At 48.7% G+C, this 21,569-nt stretch overlaps 1 long non-coding RNA gene across 3 annotated transcripts in view; it reads right to left on the reverse strand.

The window, feature by feature from the left end:
• LOC140386691 (uncharacterized) overlaps positions 1 to 21,569 on the reverse strand; it is a 289,681-nt gene that overhangs the window by 260,865 nt on the left and 7,247 nt on the right. For 2 of the 3 annotated variants that reach the window (XR_011933652.1, XR_011933654.1), the window contains exon 2: positions 11,956 to 12,097. The exons of the other annotated variant lie outside the window; for it this stretch is intronic. This is a non-coding gene — a long non-coding RNA (uncharacterized lncRNA). The remainder of the gene's footprint in view (positions 1 to 11,955; positions 12,098 to 21,569) is intronic. 3 annotated transcript variants of the gene reach the window in all.

Below are 21,569 nucleotides of genomic sequence, written 5' to 3' on the forward strand. Positions count from 1 at the left end.
TCACAACTAACAAGGTTAATTCCTCCTTTGAGACAGCCTTCTGCTGTGAAGCCCGAGGCAGCTCACTGTCAAAACGGGGTGAAATTGACTTTCATGAGAGAAGCTGCAATAAGGCTCTATCCTGGAGAGTTTGGACAGACAGGCTGCAGCTGTAGCTGCCCCTGTTATAGGTCTCCACAATGTTTTAAAATGGCTTAAGGCCTCCACCTCCACCAAGCACTGGGGCAGCAGCTCTGGTGCCCTTGAGCTGCATGTCAGTAAATGAAGATGGCTACTCGCTCCCCACTTCCCCTCGATAGCATTGCGCCAGCTTCCCGTTTTTGTAGAGAAGTGCTAAATGACACCCGCGCGACTTCTTGATCTGGAGTTGGGTGACACCCGGGAAGCGGCTGCATTTCACGTCATTAATGAGATCGAAATGAATGCAGATTAGGCTTAATGAGCTTCTCGCTATCTTTGGGCAAGATCCGGATCTTGCAATCGGAAGCAAACCGGGTGAATTGCAAAATGGTTCATGCCTGGCGAGAAAATCAATTTTGGCCTCTCCCGCGGGCTATTCACCTGGTGCAACGGGTTCAGTGCAGGACACAATGGGGTGGGAAAATCATGCCCATAAAGTTTATCTTGTTCCTTAACTTGGGGTGCAATTTTATCACTGCGTTGCACTTGGCCTCAATCGCATTGCGCCTGGTACATAGCGGGAGAGGCCCAAATCGAGCTTAGCGACATGTGCAAAACCACTTGAAAGTTTCCCAACCTGAAGAATCCGGTGCATTCTGGATTGTTCGGCGTGATCCAGATAATCATATTTGAATGAGCCATTAGGCTCATTTAACTATGTGCGGCATTTTGGAGACCGCATTCTCCTAGCGCCCTGGAGTCACCAGCGAGGCCTCAACCAGGTGCCAATTAGTACTGGTCTCCACAAGCGGAGACCAGGTGCGATGGCCATTCCGGGAGTTTGAGGTAATTGGAGCACCCGGGATGGTCGGGGAAAGGGCAGTACCCTGGCAGTGCCAACCTGGCACCCTGAAAGGTGAGGGTGTGAAGGGGGGGGTCCTGAAAGGGAGGGCTCTTGAAAAGGGGTGGCTGAGAGGGAGGGGGGCCCTCAGCAACCCCACAGCGGGATGTTCTCACCTGCAGGGGGTGTAATGCACATGTCTGCGAGGGGGGGTGGCATTGTCCGTGGGTAGAGGTGTGGGGGCCCCACAAGCTCACTTTGAGATCCTTTCAAAATGGCGCCCTGATCTCTTGGCAGCTGCTCTCGCTGGTGACTCCAGCTCACCTGGGAGACCGTGCACCACTTATGCCAAATGGTGGCATATCTGGCACCACAGGAGTATGGTGGACACCCACTCCTGGTGTCTGCCAAGATGACAGTGATCCTCAGCTTCTATGCATCTGGCTCATTCCAGGGCTCAAGTGGGGACATGTATGGGATTTCCCAAACGTTCGTGCATGGGTCCATCCGCGCTGTCACGGATGCCCTATGCACCTGGGTATCTATATACATAACCTTCAACCTGGACCAGACCCAACTGGATTCCCAGGCTGCTGAATCTGTCCTCATTGCTGGAATGCCACAGGTCCAGAGGGCAATCGATGGCACACATGTCGCTCTCAGAGTCGCAGTTCAACATGGGGTACCCTTCATCAATAGGAAGGGCTTCTACTCCATCAATGTGCAGTTGATGTGTGATCAGCAGCTGCACATCATGCACGCCTGCGCCCAATATCCAATCAATGTGCACAATTGTGATGAATGTAGGAATTTCAAATATTGTCGGCTAGATTCTCCGGTTTCCCAGCCGCATGCATCTCGGCAGCGCGCCATTCGCTGGCGGTGGAATTCTCTACTCACTCTACTTGTCAATGGGATTTCCCATTGCAGCCACCCAAGCCGCCGGGAAATCCACGAGCGGGGTACATCTCCGGGGGAAAAGTGAGTTCCGGGCCTTGAATTATATGTATTTTGTCCAGTAAGAGTTAAAAGCCTGGGTAAATGTGTGTAAGACTGCTGCAATAGTGTTTTAAAAATCCTGGTTTGCAAGGCAGCTAGGCTTTTTGGAGCCATAGGTGCAATTAAAGCATTGTAAATGTTTGGACCAATGAACTTTTATTTATATTAAGAGAGTTCCCTGCAGAGTAGTTAATTTAGTAAGATGATGGATGTAGTTAATGGAAGAGCCAGGGGTTGCAGCAGTCAGGTGTTCAGGTTTTTTCAGAGTTTTAACGTTTTTGGCTGGAAGGTATGCTGAGGTTTCTGAAGAAATACAGCTAGAGATTCTGCATTATTCTGAAACGGTATCAGGTATTTTTCTTTAAGCAGTCTCAAAAGATCTCTTTTTCTCAAAGTGGAGTATTTAAGACATCACTATACTGCAAGTATTCCTGAGTGCTAACTGTATTTAAAAGAGGATTGGGATCTGAGATGGTTTTGTTGTTTGAGTGGAAATAAAGATCGCAGTTAAAGGTTATTGTGTCACTGTATTGATTAGGATTATTTAAGAGGTAATTGTCGGCTATTTTGTTGTCTGATGTTAAAGATATTTTAATACTGTGTTAGTAATAAAGTTTGTTTTAATATACCCTATCTTGCATGAAATCACTCTTGGAGCAAGATATCCTTTCTTTATAGTCTTACAAAATTAAAATAAAATATTGGGGTTTCTCTCCAGAATCCTGGCCACTGTTGAGGTCTGGTCTGGGATAGTAATAATGAATCATACATCCTGGCACACTCATCAGTTCCCAGCACCTTTAAGGCGCTCCTTCGGATGAGGGGTTGGCTAGTGGGCGACAAGGCCAACTGCTGAGATCATGGCTAATGATGCTGTGTGGGGGCCCATGGCGGAGAACTGTTATAATGATGCTCACTCAGCAATGCCACTGAGCGGTGCATCAGCGTTCTGAAGATCCGCTTCCGATGCCCAGACCGCTGTACTGAGGCTCTCCAGTATAGCCCTCAGAGGATCTCGAGCATTGTGGTCGCTGCGTGCTCCATAACATCGCGCAGCAGTGGAGGAACATTCTGGAGAAGGAGGAAGAACGGCAGGCCTCATCTGACAAGGAAGACGATGATGGTGTCCAGTAGGTTCCGGGCGAGGCTCAGGAGCTAGCAGGCCGGCCAACATATCATACAGGGCTTCCACACACAGGACAACCTTTCAAATTTGCTGATGACACCACCGTAGTGGGTCGGATTTCAAACAATGATGAGACAGAGTACAGGAATGAGATAGAGAATCTGGTGAACTGGTGCAACGACAATAATCTCTCCCTAAATGTCAACAAAACAAAGGAGATTGTCATCGACTTCAGGAAGCGTAGTGTCTACATAGGTGTACAGATCACCAACAGCATGTCCTGGTCCCCTCTATGTCGACACTATAGTTAAAAAAGCCCACCAACGACTCTACTTTCTCAGAAGACTAAGGAAATTTGGCATGTCAGCTACGACCCTCACCAACTTCTACAGATGCACCATAGAAAGCATTCTTTCTAGTTGTATCACAGCTTGGTATGGAGCCTGCTCTGCCCAAGACCGCAGGACACTACAAAAGGTCGTGAATGTAGCCCAGTCCATCACGCAAACCAGCCTCCCATCCATTGACTCTATCTATAATTCCCACTGCCTCAGAAAGGCAGCCAGCATAATTAAGGACCCCACGCACCCCGGACATACTCTCTTCCACCTTCTTCCGTCAGGAAAAAGATACCAAAGCTTGAGGTCACATACCAACCGACTCAAGAACAGCTTCTTCCCTCCTGCCATCAGACTTTTGAATGGACCTACCTCGTATTAAGTTGATTTTTTCTCTACACCTTGCTATAACTGTAACATTATATTCTGCAGTCTCTCCTTCCTTCCCTATGTACGGTATGCATTGTTTGTACAGCATGCAAGAAACAATACTTTTTACTGTATACTAATACATGTCACAATAATAAATCAAATCAAAAAAAAAAAACCTTCCTTATTTACCAACTAAGAAGCAAAGCCCCGGCAGCTCCGCTGCTTCTCTCCCACCTCTTTTCACCCCCCCCCCCCCCCCACTTCAACACCCACTACCCCCACCCAAAATACACCCTCCCCAGAGCCTCTGAACCCTTCCCTCTCCCTTAGTCCTTCTACCCATTCCCTCCACCTAGCCTTTCACTCCCTCTCACTACCACACCTCTCCCATCCGAAAGTTAAACCATCATCACCACAGTGGGTTTCATCTGCGGAAGGATGATGATGACTCGTTGTGAAATAAGCTCTGCCGCTCATCATCGTCTGACAGGGTCCGACTCTTGCCTTTAAGATAACATACCACTGTCCGCCCGGATGATCACTTGAGTGTGTGTGCTGGCAATTCCTTCTCGCGAGTACAAATATGTTGGGGGCAGGGGGTGTGATGGGAAAAGATGAACGCTGGGCATGCTGGCAAACAAGGTGAGCTCACACTGCTGCCCCCATGCCCTGCCACTTTTCTGTGAGGGTAGAAGCATGCAAGACTTCATGGGCGGAATTCTCTGAAAATGAGGCTATGTCCTCACGCCCGCGCGAAAATCAGCGCAAATCACTCTTGGAGAAAGTCCAGAGTGATTCTCCATTTTAAAGGGGGCTTGCAGGGCCCTGGAGTGCTCCACGCAGCTCCGGCTGCCGATACGAGGTCCTGCATTTCTGGCCGTGGGTCCGCGCATGCTGCATGGCGGCCGCCTGCGGCGGCAGCCCCGCGCAACATGGTGGACCCACACAGCAAGCCAGCCCCCACAATGTAGGCCTCCCTCCAGATCTCGCGCGCCCGCCGATCAGTGGCCCCCAATCAGAACCCTGGCTGTCCTGGAGGATCCCCTGGCGACAGATCCCCGTCCGCAGCCGGCATCCGAGCTCCCGCCGGGTGGAACCATGCTAGAATCAAGCCGTCGGGAACTCGGCCAGCTGCTGGCGGGTAATCGCCACGCGGCGCGACTGGCAGCGAATCTCCGTTCCACGGAGAATCGCGGGAAGGTGTCGGACCTGATGGCGTGTCTGACGCCCTATTCTCCGCCCCCACGCGATTTCGGCGCAGAGAATCCCGCCCCATGTCTCTGACGGCGGTGTTTTCCCAGGAATGGTGCTCCGGCGTTTTTGGGGGGTGCGGGCCAGCGATGCTGGATGGCCTGGCTTCGTCTGATGGGGATCCTGCAAGACAAGGGGCAAGGACTCATATGTTGGGAAGGACAGGTCTGTGGGAGAGGGGTGACTCACTTGCTATAGGGACATTTGCATTGCATTGGACTCTCACTTATTTGGTGCATGCCGAACTCCATTCCTGCCAAACTCCATTCCTGCCACTGCCCTCTCCTCTACCTCCCCTCGGGTTTCTGGGCTCTTTCCTCAGCGGGAGTGTGGACCCAAATATCTTGAATACCCCTTCATTTGTTCTGGCACTCCCAGCTATTATGGCCCACTTTATCCTTGGTGGTACGCCACCCTGGGCAAGTGCATGGTTAATTCCAGCCCCTCGTGTCCCAGAGTCACAACACAAGGGAATTAACCAATAATTCTTTAAAAATTCAGGAAATCTATGCCCAAAATTTACAGTCACCAGGTTTGTAAGCTGAAACACAATTACTGTTTATTTGTAACAGGATCAATGGTGAAAAACGCAGCAGACGTAGTTAGGTAAATATCAATAAATATCTAACTCCCACTGTAACTTGCCTCTCCTTACCCTCTACACACACACGAAAGACAAATACAGAGGGGAGGGAAAGAAAACATGTAAATGCTTCAGATGTCATCATTGCTTCAGATGTCTCCACAGTAGCTTTGGAATCACAGTCCTTTTTTTAAATTTAAAAACAGCCTATACTCAATTTTCCTGGTGAGACAGAGACGTTGCTCTCATGTTTGTGACCTGCCCTCATGCCCAGTGTTCAGGAATCTAACACCCACAGGCTTATGGAGAGAGAGAGTTAACGGAATCTTCTTTGGAGAGGCTTACAAACAGTTTTCCCGAGAGGATTTAGTTGGATCTTTCACCTCTGCTGCCAGAACCAAAAGTGAAATCAAAATGGAATCTCATAGCTCTGAACAACATTCCAGAGAGATGATATCCAATCACTACCTGTACCAGGCAGGGAACAGTCCTTTTGGGCCAATTCATTGGCCATTAGCCAAATCAATTAAATCGAATCATCTCTGATCTCTCATGCTGCCAAAATCCTCTTCTTGAATTAAAGGCCACTTTTTTAAAAAAGGAACATTTCCATAAATCATCCATGGATCAAAATTGTAATGGCAAAAAGAAAAGAAAAGGGAAATAAGGGAATAAACAAGAACAAGCAGGAAGGACCCTTACAGTAGGGACATAGAAAGGACATAGCTGGGATGCAGATTTTGTGGAGGCATTGCAGCTGGTGGCATGTGCGCGCAAAACTCCTGGCCAAAGAGGGCAATACATGTGCTGTGGGTTCAAAGAGGGTGGGTTGTAAGGGAGATGCAGGCAGGTGGGGTGCTATCGGCCTCCTAGGGGATTAAGGGCAGATGTGAGGAGTGAGGGACAGGAGTGATGCCAGGGGCGCGGAAGTGGTTCCTCCTTTTTTTAAATGGCATTGCATTCTGGTCCTCTTGGTGAGGCTGCCAGCACTTGCAGCCTCTGCCACCTCACCCCAGACCTCATTTAGGATCGGGGGTTTGAGTCGCCACCCCTCCGTGGGGAAGAGGGTGTTCTTCCTCTCCTCAATGGTGGGCAGCATTTGGTCGATCTCCAACTCCAGGTAACTGGGTGCAGGTCTTTTAGCAGCAATTTTCTTGGCTGGAATTACCGCCTGTGTTAAGTGGAGTACTTAAAAGCTACTCTAGGTTGTGAGGCTCTGAATCCAACCCCAGCAAATCAGCTGCCTGCAGGGCTGGGTCTCGGGCGGGCTGCAAGTGGACTGCATGATGGCCCATTTACATGACATGTACTGTTCCTCGCCGGCGCTCCTAATGGCAAAATGCATTATCAGGATTCTCCACCGGCAGCAGCACTTAGTCTCCATAATGGAGAAACCAGGCATCTGAAGAGATTCCAACACTACTTTATTGCAATTAGGATACTGGATTAAATTAGCGTTCCAACTTTCTAGTGTAATAGGACGGAATCCATTCACCCTGTTACAAAGTCTTGTCCGTCCTGCAAAGCCTGGTAAATTGCCCCTTAGTTCCCAAAGCTTAATTGGGGTTGCTGGGTTACGGGGATAGGGAGGCGAATTAGTCCTGGGATGGGTGCTCTTTCAGAGATTCAGATTTCATCGACGTAGTGAAGAAGAAGGTGAAAATATTGCACAACTTGTAGCAGTAATATGGAGACTAGCAAAGCATTGAGATTTTGGATCGACCCTTGAGGACAAGTGAGACAGACTTATGTGCAGATTAGGGGCTGTTTAGCACAGGGCTAAATCGCTGGCTTTGAAAGCAGACCAAGGCAGGCCAGCAGCACGGTTCGATTCCCGTAACAGTCTCCCTGAACAGGCGCCGGAAGTGTGGTGACTAGGGGCTTTTCACAGTAACTTCATTTGAAGCCTACTTGTGACAATAAGCGATTTTCATTTCATTTTTCATTTGAGAAATAAGAGAATCCAGAGACAATTGCTGATAGAAAGCTCTGTAACACTCAAAGTGCTGTTGAAATAGCAGTGTCTATGGAATGGGCAGCACAAGAAACTTCCCAAATTGGAGCCGACGTCAAAATAAATAAGCTGAATTCTGAGAAAAAAGATCTCTCAACATGCAAGCATGTCATAGGTGCTCAGGTGGGGCATTGTCCACAGGAATGTTGGTGCCGAGAAAACAAATGTCAGAATTGTGGCAAGAAAGGTTACACAACAAAGGCGTGCTGGGCCAGACAAAATCTTCAACCCTCGAAGATGGGTAAAAAGAACGCACTCAAATCCACAAAAAGAGTTTACAGTATGACCGAAGACAGTGAAAGTACCCAGGAAGGCACAATGTCTTCAGTGATCAAAGAACTAAAACTCGGCGTATTATCGATGTAATGCGATACACAGAGGTGTTCGGTCTATCCAAAACCAAATGGGAACAAAATTAAAATGGAAGTAGATACAGAGCCGCTGTATCTCTGAGGTTTTGGGTCGGTCCAAAACTAAACGGGAACAAAATTTAAATGGAAGTGGATACCGGAGCCATTGTATCTCTCATCTCTGAAAATTTATATCAACAAAATCTGAAGAACGTACCATTAAAACGGTTTGATATAATCTTTTAATATTATTTTATTGAGCTTGATCGGCACGGTGGCACAATTGTTAGCACTGCTGCCTCACAGCTCCAGGGTCTCAGGTTTAATTCCGGCCTCGGGTGACTTGTCTGTGTGGAGTTTGTCTGTGTGGAGTTTGCACTTTCTCCCTGTGTCTGCGTGGGTTTCCTCCCACAGTCCAAAGATGTGCAGGTTAGGTGAATTGGCCATGCTAAATTGTCCCTTAGTATCCAAAGGGTTAGGTCGGGTTACAGGGATCGGGTAGAAGCCTGGGCTTAAGTGGGGTACTCTTTCCAAGGGCCGGTGCAGACTTGATAGGCTGAATGGCTTCCTTCTACATTGTAAATTTCTATATAATATCTATGATTTTAACATTTTGCATCAAGAATTGATATAATTTTGAGAATTTACATGAAAGAGGTGGTTACAGTAAAGGGTTATATCTTGGTGCAAGCTGAAGTAAATGATCAACCTGAAAAATGGCCACTACATGTAGTAAAAGTAAATTTTTCTGCATTATTCGGAAGAACAGGTTTCAATAAAATCAAACAAAACTGTCAACCAATTGGTTGATTGAACGAGCGCATTACGGAAACTTTTAGGAAAGTACAAGATATTTGAAAACACTTTTGGGGACATGACCGGTGCCAAGGCAGATAAAACCTGATAGCACCCCTAAATTCTTAAAGGCAAGAACTGTGCCATATGCTATCAAACCAAAATTTGAAGTGGAACTTGGAAAATTTATCAAAGATGGCGTGATGATGAGTTATTTGGCAACCACAATTGTCCCAGTTATCAAGCCAGATTGCTCAATAAGAATCTGCGGTGACTTTAAAATGATAAACCCAGTGTTGTGTGCCAACCAGGATCCCTTACCATTAATAGTTGCTGGATGAGGGCTGCACGGCGGTGCAGTGGTTAGCACTCCTGCCTTACGGCGCAGAGGTCCCAAGTTCAATCCTGGCTCACTGTCTGTGTGCAGTTTGCACATTCTCCCCGTGTTTGCGTGGGTTTCGCCCCCACCACCCAAAAGATGTGCAGGGTAGGTGGATTGGCCACGCTAAATTGCCCCTTAATTGGAAAAAATTAATTGGGTACTCAAAATTTATTTTTTAAAAATAGTTGCTGGATTGTCAGGTGGACAACAGTTCTGTAAGGTAGATTTGTCCCAAGCATATCTCCAGAGTGTGGTAAACCACTGTTCTACCTCTATTAGAGGATGTACGGTAGAACCTGCACTACAGGTTCGCCTGTGGCCCCTGCCAGCTGGCTCCACCCAGGAGGCGGGGTATAAGTATGCGTGTCCTCCTGCTCACAGCCATTTCGCCAGCTGCTGTGGGAGGCCACATATCTGATAGCAATAAAGCCTCAGTTTGGATTCAACTTTCGTCTTTAGTCAAATTGATCGTGCCTCACAGATGAAGGTAGCAGCTGAGCCACCTCTTCTAACAATTGCAACACACAAAGGACTGTTCAGGTACAAGCACTTTCCGTTCGGAATAATGTCTGTGCCAGCCCTATTCCAAAATTCCATGGACCGAATAGTTAGGGCCGCAGTGGTTAGCACTGCTGCTTCACAGTGCCAGGGTCCCAGGTTCGATTCCCGGCTTGGGTCACTGTCTGTGCGGAGTCTGCAATCTCCCAGTGTCTGCGTCTGTTTCCTCCGGGTGCTCCGGTTTCCTCCCACAAGTCCTGAATGACTTGCTGTTAGGTGAATTGGACATTCTGAATTCTCAGTGTACCCAAACGGGTACCGGAGTTTCACAGTAACTTCATTGCAGTGTTCATGTAAGCCTATTTGTGACAATAATAAAGATTACTAGATTATTATTATTATTAGTGGTCTCAATAGTGTTCAATGTTACAAACGTGATGAATTAGGTGTATTTTAGGCTGCATAGGAATGTTATGTTTGCATTAGCTTTTGAGCCCCTGGCCATCACGTTGCGGGCTTCAAGAAAGTGGAAGGGCCTTGTAAGGGGAGGTAGAGAGCATAGGGTGTCACTGTATGCTGATGATTTATTGCCAGATGTTTCAAAATTGCTGGAGTGCATGGGGAAAATAATGGACCTATTGGGAAAGTTTGGTGCATGTTCTGGGTATAAACTGAATGTGGTGAAAATGAGGTGTTTCGGATGAATGCCCAGGGGATGAGTGCGAATGCGGGAGCCCCAACATTCAAGCTGGCCAGGATAAGGCTTCGGTATTTGGGTATTCAAGTGGCTGATGACTGGGGTGTGGGCGATGTAGAGAGTTCAGGAGTGTGGGGCAATGGAGAGAAATGAAAATCGCGTATTGTCACAAGTAGGCTTCAAATGAAGTTACTGTGAAAAGCCCCTAGTCGCCACATTCCGGCGCCTGTTCAGGGAGGCTGGTACGGGAATTGAACCGTGCTGCTGGCCTGCCTTGGTCTGCTTTCAAAGCCAGCGATTTAGCACTGTGCTAAACCAGCCCCGAGTTCGGGATGCGGGGCAATGAGTGGGTTCTGGAGTGTGGGGCAATAGGAAAGGAGAAGAGTTTACAACAGTTATTAAACAGGGTGGTTTTGGTTTTGACAATGTCGAGTTTGAGAAAGCTCTGGGCTCCTTTATATCTTGATTTCAGACAGGCAGTGACAGTCATGTGTGGGGGTAGACCTTGACTTTATATGATAATGAGAAAAGGGTGACATCAAATCAGTAGCCAGCGATACATTGCTCCAGACTTTTATTCCCATTGATTGCAATTGGAATAAAAATGAGGAGAGATATAAAGCAAGCTGCTGATTCACTATCGCCAGTTTTACACTAATGCACAAAGTCAAAGTCTACTCCACCGAATCAAGGGTGGTGTTGTGTTTGGCTTCACAACTGTCACTATACTTCATACAGCCTGTGGGTTCACAAACAATGTGAGCATTTCTTTTGAAACTAACCCATAAATTAGAAATTGGATACTCTTTTCAATGAAACAAGCATTTTACATCACAGCCCATACTACTGGTTTCACATTTCAGTACCGTACCTGAAAGTGATGTATGCCAACTTTCCCATCTCTAATTTTAAGGTTTGAAGTTATCTTTTGTTATTGGCTTGATGTTAATAGTAATGACAAAATAAAATCAGCTGCTTGCTCCTTGGGAAGGCTTAGCTTCTGACACAGTTCTACACTAGTGACACATCTTTAACTAGATTGAAACTCACGATTGTGTGCACTTTTCTGGTACAATTTTCTCTACAATTGCCTATGGAAACATCGGAGATCCATGAAACAATTTTATTTTGAAATTACATCTATGAAGAAACCGATTGTCTCCATTCACATGGATCCACGACCTGCACCCGAGCAGAAACTTGTCATTGCAACAAATAACTGTTTAGGGAAGTATTTTTTCCATTTGTTAGTGCCCAATTATGTATCTGCATTCACCAATCTCCATAATTATTTTGTAATTATTCTCCTCGGTCTTGAAATTACACTGTGGAACTGTTAGATAGTAACTGTTAATGCATTTGTATGAAGTTCTATCATCTACTATTTTATTTTAAGCAGGTAAAATTCCGCAAAGTAACGGGAATTTCAGACAAAATTATTCAATGCTACCATTTATCACCATCTGATCATTTGAAATCAAGGCCATTTCTTTACATTAAAACATGAAATGATCCAATCATTTGAAATAAACAATGTAAATAACACGAATGCACAGTATTCAAATTATCAGGTAATTTAAATGAAGTACCTTTTAGTTGAAAGGAGTAGACCATAACCCTCTATATAATTTCAATCTCTTTGTCTTGCAACTAGCAGAAGATTTCTTCTGTTTCAATATTGGACACGGATTCCTTTGATGTCTCTACGCCCTAAGATTCTGCTGCAAAAGACTAAGGTGAGGACTTTAATGGGGAGGTGTACAAGAAAAGGCCGTTTGATATACAAAATTAAATGAAATTTAATGAAAATCGCTTATTGTCACAAGTAGGCTTCAAATGAAGTTACTGTGAAAAGCCCCTAGTCGCCACATTCCGGCCTGTGCGGGGAGGCTGGTACGGGAATTGAACCGTGCTGCTGGCCTGCCTTGGTCTGCTTTCAAAGCCAGCGATTTAGCCCTGTGCTAAACAGCCAGCATCTCACCAGCATGCTTGTTGCATTGGAAGACCTGCCAGAAACCCTATACCCAATGTCCAAAGAGCATGGAGGAGTATGACACCAACTTGGCACAGGGCTTTATACAGAGTTTGGGGCCCATCCTCTCCAACATGGAGCGCTGACCAACTCCATTAGCATCTGGTGACTTGATGTCCATTGCTGCACAAGCAGAAGCCACCCAACATTTCGATACTGTAGTGGAAGCTCAGACTGAAGACATGAAAGGTTAGCTTGCAGCCCTGGAGGTTCAGAACATTCTCAAGGGCAGCAAGGTAGCACATTTGTTAGCACTGATGCTTCACAGCGCCAGGGTCCCGGGTTCGTTCAATTCCTGGCTTGGGTCACTGCCTGTACAGAGTCTACACGGTCTCTCTGTGTCTGAGTGTGTTTCCTCCGGGTGCTCCCGTTTCCTCCCACAACTCGCGAAAGACATGCCGCTAGGTTGTTTGGACATTCTGAATATTCCTTCTGGGTACCTGAACAGGTGCCGGAGTGTGGCGATTAGGGGCTTTTCATAGTAACTTCACTGCAGTGTTAATGTAAGCCTACATGTGACAATAAAGATTATTAAAGTACTGCTCTCATGCAATCTCAGCTTGGTCCCACACAATCCCAGGTTGCTGCCATCTTGGATGCAGATACCAGTGTTCAAAAGGAGCTTGCAGGACTTCTCAACAGTCCAGCAATTTGTCCCCAACTTGGATTACTGAGGTGCCAACCTGAGGGAGTAGCAATGTTTTCTTGGAGCACAATTCTGCTGTCCTCTCTCAAAATAACAGCATTCATCCTCCCACAACTTTCCCCACCACCAGTGCCATAGCTTTGCCAGCTGGTCCGGACTGTTGCTGCCCATGGTGAGATAGTACATTGCAAAGATGGGCCTTCTGGCGTCAGAGCTACAAGACCACCTACAGTCTCCATGGCTGAAAATCAGCAGGTTTCCACAAATCATGCTGCAGTCACTGGATTATCACTGTGTAGGAACACTAGGACAGGCAAAGGCACAAGGAAGAAAGACACGTAGAGAATGCAGATGGGGGGGGGGGGGGGGGGGGGGGAAAGCACAGAACAAAAGAGAAGCAAAGGGAAGGTTGAGGTAGAGGAGCGGAATGGACACAGGCCTCAGCAGGCATGGAGCAGGGCGAGGGACCAATATGGCGCCACAAACAGCTACTCAGAGGGAGACCACGGAGCGCAGGGGCGCACCCACGTGGTGTACACAGAGTTGGCGGCCATGTTGGGTGCCCCCTGGACAAAGGGAAACCCTGGAGCGCTGGGGCCTGACCTCATGGTGAGAGCAGCAACTGTGACCATTTTGGATGGCCCCCGAACAAAGGGAAACAAACCCTGGAGTGCAGGGGCTTGTCCACCAGTTAAGTATGGGTGATCCCGCAGGACCAGGGGGGGGGGGGGGGGGGTCAGAAACCCCCCACCAGGATTGTTACCTGGAACGTAAGGGGACTAAACGGCCATGTGAAAAGATCCAGAGTCTTCGCCCACCTAAGAAGCCTAAAAGCAGACATAATCTACTTACAAGAGACGCATCTGAGGGAGAAGGACCGTCTGCTAGTAAAGAAGGGCTGGGTGCGACAGCCATACCACTTATGTTACGGGCGAAGGCAAGGAGAGTGGCAATACTAATCAATAAGAGGACAAGGTTTACAGAAACCAAGACAGTTACGGACCCAGAGGGACGGTACATCATGGTCAATGGTGTCTGGGAAGGGGCACCAGTGGTACTGGTAAATATGTACACCCCCAACTGAGAAAACACAGAATTCATAAAGAAGGCCATGGCGGAAATACCTGACATTGACACACACCGACTGATAACGGGGGTGGGGGGGGGGTGGGAGAGAAGAGGACTTTAACTGCGTACAGGATCCAGTGACCGACCAATCAAACCCCAGAAAGGAGAAAAGGTCTGGCATGGCTAGGGAACTAGGAGCTTTTATGCAGCATATGGGGGCAGTGGACCCGTGGACCTTCCTACACATAGGATAAAAGGAATTTTCATATTTCTCACAAGTGCACAACCGTATCAATTTCTCTGCAGTGGGGAAATCAGTGCGTCCAGGAATCACGGGAGCGGAATACTCCGCTATCGGCATCTCCGACCACGCTCCACATTACATGGATGTGCGGTTGGAGACAGGCTGTGCCCAGCGTCCTACATGGAGGCTGGACACAGACCTTCTGACCGACAAGGCCTTCTGCCAAAAATCATCACGGGCCAAAGGCGATTATGTTAGTAACAACCAAAACAGGGGAGGTCTCACCCTCCAGATTGTGGGAGGCACTGAAGGCCGTGATTAAAGGAGAGATCATAGCCTACAATGTAAGGAGAGATAGGGATGAGAGGGTAGCCAGGCAACAATTGGTTTACTCCATTCTGGAAATCGACAGAAAATACTCGAGGCCCCGACCGTAGAGCAGCTGGTGGAGAGGAAAAAGCTGCAAATGGACATTAACCGGCAATCCACCAAGAAAGCAGCGTACCAACTCCGCCAGACACAGGGACCTTCTACGAACACGGAGATAAGGCTAGCCGCCTATTGGCTCACCAGCTGAGAAAGAAACCCTTATCAGTCGGTGTGTGTCAATGTCGGGGATTTCCGCAGCCACAAAGAAAATAGCACAGGTAAAGAATAGCAGAGGCAGACTGGTAACCGAATCAAAAGGAGGTAAACAGGCATTTGAGAACTTCTACCGGGTCCCGTACACCTCGGAGCCCCCCCAACGGGGACTCGGGGATGAAACAGTTCCTAGACGGATTGTTCCTAGACGGATTGGAACTACCAGTTGTGGGGGAAAGACAGAAGGGGGGAGCTGGTAGCATCAATAGACCTGGGAGAAATCATGGAGCGCATCAGCTCCATGCCGGGCAGCAAGGTAGCATAGTGGTTAGCACAGTTTCTTCACAGCTTCAGGGTCCCAGGTTCGATTCCCGGTTTGGGTCACTGTCTGTGCGGAGTCTGCACGTTCTCCCAGTCTGCGTGGGTTTCCTACGGGTGCTCTGGTTTCCTCCCACAGTCCAAAGATGTGCTGGTTAGGTGGATTGGCCATGCTAAATTGTCTTTTAGTGTCTAAAAAGGTTGGGTGGGGTTACTGGGTTATGGGGATAGGGAGGTGGCGTGGGCTTGGGTAGGGTGCTCTTTCCAAGGGCCGGTGCAGACATGATGGGCCGAATGGCCTCCTTCTGCACTGTAAATTCTATGATTCTATGCTGGCGGGGAAGGCACCGGGACCCGACGTGTTCCCGGCGGACTTCTACAAAAGATTTGCACCCGTCCTGGCCCCACACGTAAGGGACATGTTCGCGGACTCACTAGCAAGGGCACACTTCCCCCCCACGCTTGCGCTGGCCACAATTTCACTGATACCTAAAAACGATAAAGACCCGACGGAACGTGGGTCATACCGACCCATTTCACTGCTGAATGTGGACGTGAAAATACTCGCAAAAGGTCCTGGCCAAAAGACTGGAGGGCTGCGTATCGGAGGTGGTCGCAGAGGACCAAACAGGCTTTGTCAAGGGTAGGCAGCTCACAGAGAACATCAGGTGACTGCTGAAATGTAATAATGACCCCCCTGGGGACAGAACACCAGAGGTGATGGTCTCCCTGGACGCAGAGAAGGCCTTCGACAGAGTCGGATGGAACTACCTCCTCGAGGTACTGGAGCGATTTGGGCTAGGAGCAGGGTTCACCGCCTGGGTGGAGCTCCTGTACAACGCCCCCAAAGCGAGAATCTGAACTAACACTACCAGCGCTGAATACTTCCAGCTCCAGAGAGGAACAAGACAGGACGGTCCCCTGTCCCCACTCTTGTTCGCGTTAGCGTTCGATCCCCTGGCGATAGCCCTGCGGGATACGAAAGGAATCCGGAGAGGAGATAGAGAGCACAGAGTTTTACTCTATGCAGATGACCTGCTCCTCTATATCTCAAAGCCACAGGAGGGACTGAAGGCAATACTGCAGACCCTGAAAGAGTTTGGAACCTTTTCGGGCTACAATCTTAACTAGGGCAAAAGTGAGGCATTCCCAGTGAACCCAAAAGGGGAGGGGCAGGGCTGGAGGGGCTCCCAGTCAAAATGGCCCAGAACAGATTCTGTTATCTGGGGATCCAGATAGCCAGAGACTGGACACAGATCCACAAGTGGGACCTGACCAGCCTGGTGGGGGAAGTAAAAAAGGACTTTCAGAGGTGGGGCTCACTCCCACTCTCCCTGGCGGCGAGGGTGCAGAAGATCAAGATGAACGTACTGCCGAGGTTCCTCTTCCTGCTTAGATCCACAGCGATGTTCATCCCCAAGGCCTTTTTCCAGAATGTAGACAGTCTAATCATGGAGGTTTGTGTGTGGGGTACGAATCCGAAAATTCCCAAACCAACACTGCAAAGAAGGAAAATCTTGGCTTTACCGAACCTACAATACTATCACTAGGCAGCAACGGCAGAAAGAATGAGGGGATGGGTACACGAACCAAGCACAGATTGGGTACAAATGGAGGAGGCATCCTGTAAAGGAACAACCCTCCGGGCCTGGCTACAGCAGCACTCCCATCCCCCCCCCCCCCCCCCCCCCCCCCCCCAGCCATGCTACATACCACCTTCAGAAGACGGAGGCACACTGACAGCCAGGGACCTTTACAAAGGGCACTGGACAAACTGTTGAGGAAATGGAAACTAGCAAACGGACTGGAAATGAGACACCTCCAAATAAACCACTTCCTCTGCAAAGAGACAGAAGGGCCCCAGAAGCCACACTACTAGAGGACCTGATAGGCACCCTATGTGGAAAAATATACGGACAGTTATTGGACAGAGCTCGTACACCGCTGGACGAGATCAGACAAAAATGGGAGGACGAACTGGGGACAGAGGTAGGGTGGGGACTCTGGAGTGAAGCATTGAGGGGGCTAACTCCACCTCCTCCTGCGCAAGGCTCAGACTGATGCAGCTCAAGGTGATGCACAGAGTGCAGCTGACCAGAACCTGAATGAGCAGGTTCTTCCCAGAGGTGGAGGATAAATGTGAACGGTGGCAGAGGGGCCCAGCCAACCACACCCACATGTTGTGCGCCTGTGCCAAACTTGCTGGAGTCTGGACAGCCGTCTTAGAGGCAATGTCCAAGGTTGTGAGGGGGAGGGTGAAGCCAAGCCCAATAGTGGCAATTCAGGGTATCGGAGCAACCAGAACTACACATGGGGAAGGCGGCCAACGTCCTTGCTTTCGCTTCCCTAATCGCATGCCGGAGAATCCTGCTCGGCTGGCGATCAGCAGCACCACCCACATCTGCAGACTGGCTTGCTGACCTCTCGGAATTTCTCCATCTGGAGAAGATTATGTATGCCATTCGAGGGAGGCTTCCTAGATACTTAGGGGCAGATTGTTGGCCTGTTCGACGCCAGCAACGTGGAGTAAGTTGAATAAAAAAGCAAGGCGATACAGAGCTTCCCATCAGAGCCGGCTTCCACATTGCTGGAGTAGGTGCTGACGACAGGGGGACTGGAGAAAGGGGGGGTAGTGTCGGTGGTTTACGGGGGTATTTTGGAAGGAGGAGAAGGCACTGCTGGAAGGGATCAAGGCAAAGTGGGAGGTAGAGTTGGGAGTGGGTATGGAGGAGGGGTTCTGGTGTGAGGTGCTCGGGAGGGTCTCCACCTCGTGTGCGAGGTTGGGGCTGATGCAGCTTAAGATGGTATATAGAGCACATCTTACAAGGGAGAGGATGAGCCATCTCTTTGAGGGGGTAGAAGTTATAGGTGTGAAAGTTGCGGGGGGGCCCCCCGCAAATCATGTTCATATGTTTTGATCCTGTCCAAAGCTGGAGGATTACTGGAAGGAGGTTTTTAGGGTAATTTCTAAAGCGGTGCACGTGAAACTGTACCCGGGACCTCCGGTGGCCATATTCGGGATGCCGGACCAGCCGGGGTTGGAAATGGGTGCGGAGGCAGATGTTGTAGCCTTCACCTCGTTGATCGCCCGAAGGTAGATCCTGTTAGGGTAGAGATCAACCTCTCCACCCTGTGCCCTGGCGTGGGTACCTGCTGGAATTCTTGGCTCTTCAGAAAGTCAAATTTGAACTGAGGGAAGGATGGGCGTTATTCATTATGCACTTTCGAGAATTGGATTACATCGAACATTTTGGGGGGGGGGGGGGGGGGGGGGGAACTGTATGCGTCAATGGTAACTATGGATGATTCCATTTTGTCATTTGCTTATGTTAACATATGGACTAATGTTTGGGGGTTTGGTGGGATCTTTGTTATTGATGTGGGGATTGACATTACATTCGCTACTGATTGTCGTTTATTGTTGGGTGTAAATTTGGGAGAAAATATGTTAAAAGGAGAATAAAAACATTTTTCAAAAAAAAAAACAACAAAATAGATGAGGAACCAAAGGACTGTGCAACCCAGGGAAAGGGGGACGGACGGACGCACAGAAGGTGGAGAAACCACAAAAAGAAGAGGGGGGGGGGGGCCTCGAAACAAAGCATAGCTGAAGACAACGCGGGGGGGGGGGGGGGGGGGGGGGGGGGGCGGAAGGATCATTGACCAACCCAGAGGACGGCAAAATGTATATAGGACCAATTTAAATGTGTATAGGACTAGGGAGGTTCTGCTGCAATTGTGTAAGGTGGTAGTGAGGCCACACCTGGAGTATGGTGTTCAGTTTTGGTCTCCTTACTGGAGAAAGGACGTACTGGCACTGGAGGGTGTGCAGAGGAGATTCACTAGGTTAATCCCAGAGCTGAAGGGGTTGGATTACGAGGAGAGGTTGAGTAGACTGGGGCTGTACTCGTTGGAATTTAGAAGGATGAGGGGGGGGAATCTTATAGAAACAAGATTATGAAGGGAATAGATAGGATAGATATGGGCAGGTTGTTTCCACTGGTGGGTGAAAGCAGAACTAGGGGGCATAGCCTCAAAATAAGGGGAAGTAGATTTAGGAGGAACTTCTTCACCCAAAGGGTTGTGAATCTATGGAATTCCTTGCCCAGTGAAGCAGTAGAGGCGCCTTCATTAAATGTTTTTAAGATAAAGATAGATAGTTTTTTGAAGAATAAAGGGATTAAGGGTTATGGTGTTCGGGCCGGAAAGTGGAGCGGAGTCCACAAAAGATCAGCCATGATCTCATTGAATGGTGGAGCAGGCTCGAGGGGCCAGATGGCCTGCTCCTAGTTCTTATGTTCTTATTAAAAAAAAAAATTTCTTACGCTGGCATTTATTTTTGCATTATTGCCAAGAGGATTCTATGATGGATTTTTTTTCCAGAGGACCAATCGCCTTGCTGCAGTGGAGAGGCTTGCGAGTTCCAATGAATGAGAGAGTGATGTCCTGCAGAGCTCACGCTCCATGGCGGTGAGGTCGAGGGCAAGGTCCAGACAAAGAACGATTCTAGAAGTCCTCAACAGTCGAGCTGGCAGAGGGGGGGGGGGGGGCACCACAATGGCTGTAAAAGTAGAAGACTGCAATGGGGAAGTGGCACCAGTTGTCATGGTCTACCATGCCACTGAGTCTGACCACCGATGCCAAGACATGTTGAACCTGGCTGTGCATCTGAGTATCCAAACTAAACAATGCCACATGCAGGCCTCCATCAGACAAAAGCAAAAGTCCTGTGGTGATTGAGGATTGGCAACAGAGGAAGGGCTGTGATACCTGGAGTCTCCCACACGTAGTGGGCATTGGGCACCGGTGTCGAGACAGGGATGCCCATCAGCAGCTGCATCCATAACTGGATACCCTCAGTTAGCCCCAAATGGGGTGGGGCTAGAAAAGGCTTTTCCATTTCTCTTCCTGGGAAACTGCACCCAGCGGATCACCGGCTCTGCAGCCGAAACAAGAAGCTAAACTTCAGAACTTGGAATGTGAGAATGTTGGTTGACAAGCCAACAAGTGAATGCCGGAAAGACAAATTGCCATCGTAGCCCAGGAGCTAGCAAGGTATAACATCAACATTGCTATGATGTGGAGATGCCGGCGATGGACTGGGGTGAGCACAGTACGAAGTCTTATAACACCAGGTTAAAGTCCAACAGGTTTGTTTCGATGTCACTAGCTTTCGGAGCGCTGCTCCTTCCTCAGGTGAACATTGCTGATCTTGGTGAAATCCAGCTTACTGGAGGGGGACAGCTGAGGGAGGCCAGTGGAGGGTACATCTTCTTCTGGAAAGGGAATTCAGACTGTGATCCTCGCTTCCACAGAGTGAGTTTTTCCATGGGGAACAGGATCACCACTGCGCTCTCAGAAATCCCCTAGAGTGTCAGCAAGAGGTTGATGACCCTACGCCTACATCTCAGCCACTGCAACCAATGCGTCACTGTCATCAGTGCATACTTTAGATTCTGACCAAGAAGTCAAGGGGAGGTTCTACTCTGATCTCAAATGGTATCCGTGCTTCCATCCCAGGGACAACATGGTCATCTTTCTAGGTCACGTTGATGTCCGGATTGGACGTCACCACAAAATCTGGAGTGGAACTATGTGCAAGAATTACATTGGGAGGTCAAGATCGACTTTTGGCCAAGTGCACCCAAATGGATTAATCGTGAAGAACACAGTTTTCCACCAGAAGAAACTGAAGACCACATGGAGGCACCAAAGGATGGGGCAATGGCACCTCCTGGACTACATCATTGTCCGAGGCAGTGACCTGAGGAACTTGCTTGTGTGCTCGGTAATGAATATATGCTTGGCACCAAGACATGGGAGGACCAAAAAAGCCACCTGGAGAAAGCTGAACGTTGCAGAATTGAAGGGCCCAAGACAGCGGGAGGAGTTTCAGGTCCAGTTGCACAGTGCACTCCAACATTTGCCATCCAACAAATGAAAGCCAGCAAAGCTTGTGGGCCAGGTGGTATACCTGCAGAGATCTGCCATGCCGGTGGCTATCAGCTCATGTCACAACTCCACCAGTTCAACCTTCGCCTCTGGGACGAAGAGGACTCCCGCTTCCCCCCCCCAAAAGGATCTCAGAACACAACCGTCATTACTGTCCACAGGAAGGGGGATAAATCTAATTGCGAAAACTAGAGTGATTTCCCACCTGTCCATTTTGGGGCAAGACCTTGGCCCGCATCCTCATGAAATGCCTTCATCCCGTTGCTGAAGAGATCCTCTTTAAACCTAGTGTGGCGTACAACCACCTCAGGGTACTGCAGATGTGGCCTTAGTGGCTAGATATATCCAGGACAAGTGCCTG

This window comes from Scyliorhinus torazame, chromosome 12 (assembly GCF_047496885.1).
Source record: "Scyliorhinus torazame isolate Kashiwa2021f chromosome 12, sScyTor2.1, whole genome shotgun sequence".
Taxonomy (NCBI): Eukaryota; Metazoa; Chordata; class Chondrichthyes; order Carcharhiniformes; family Scyliorhinidae; genus Scyliorhinus; species Scyliorhinus torazame.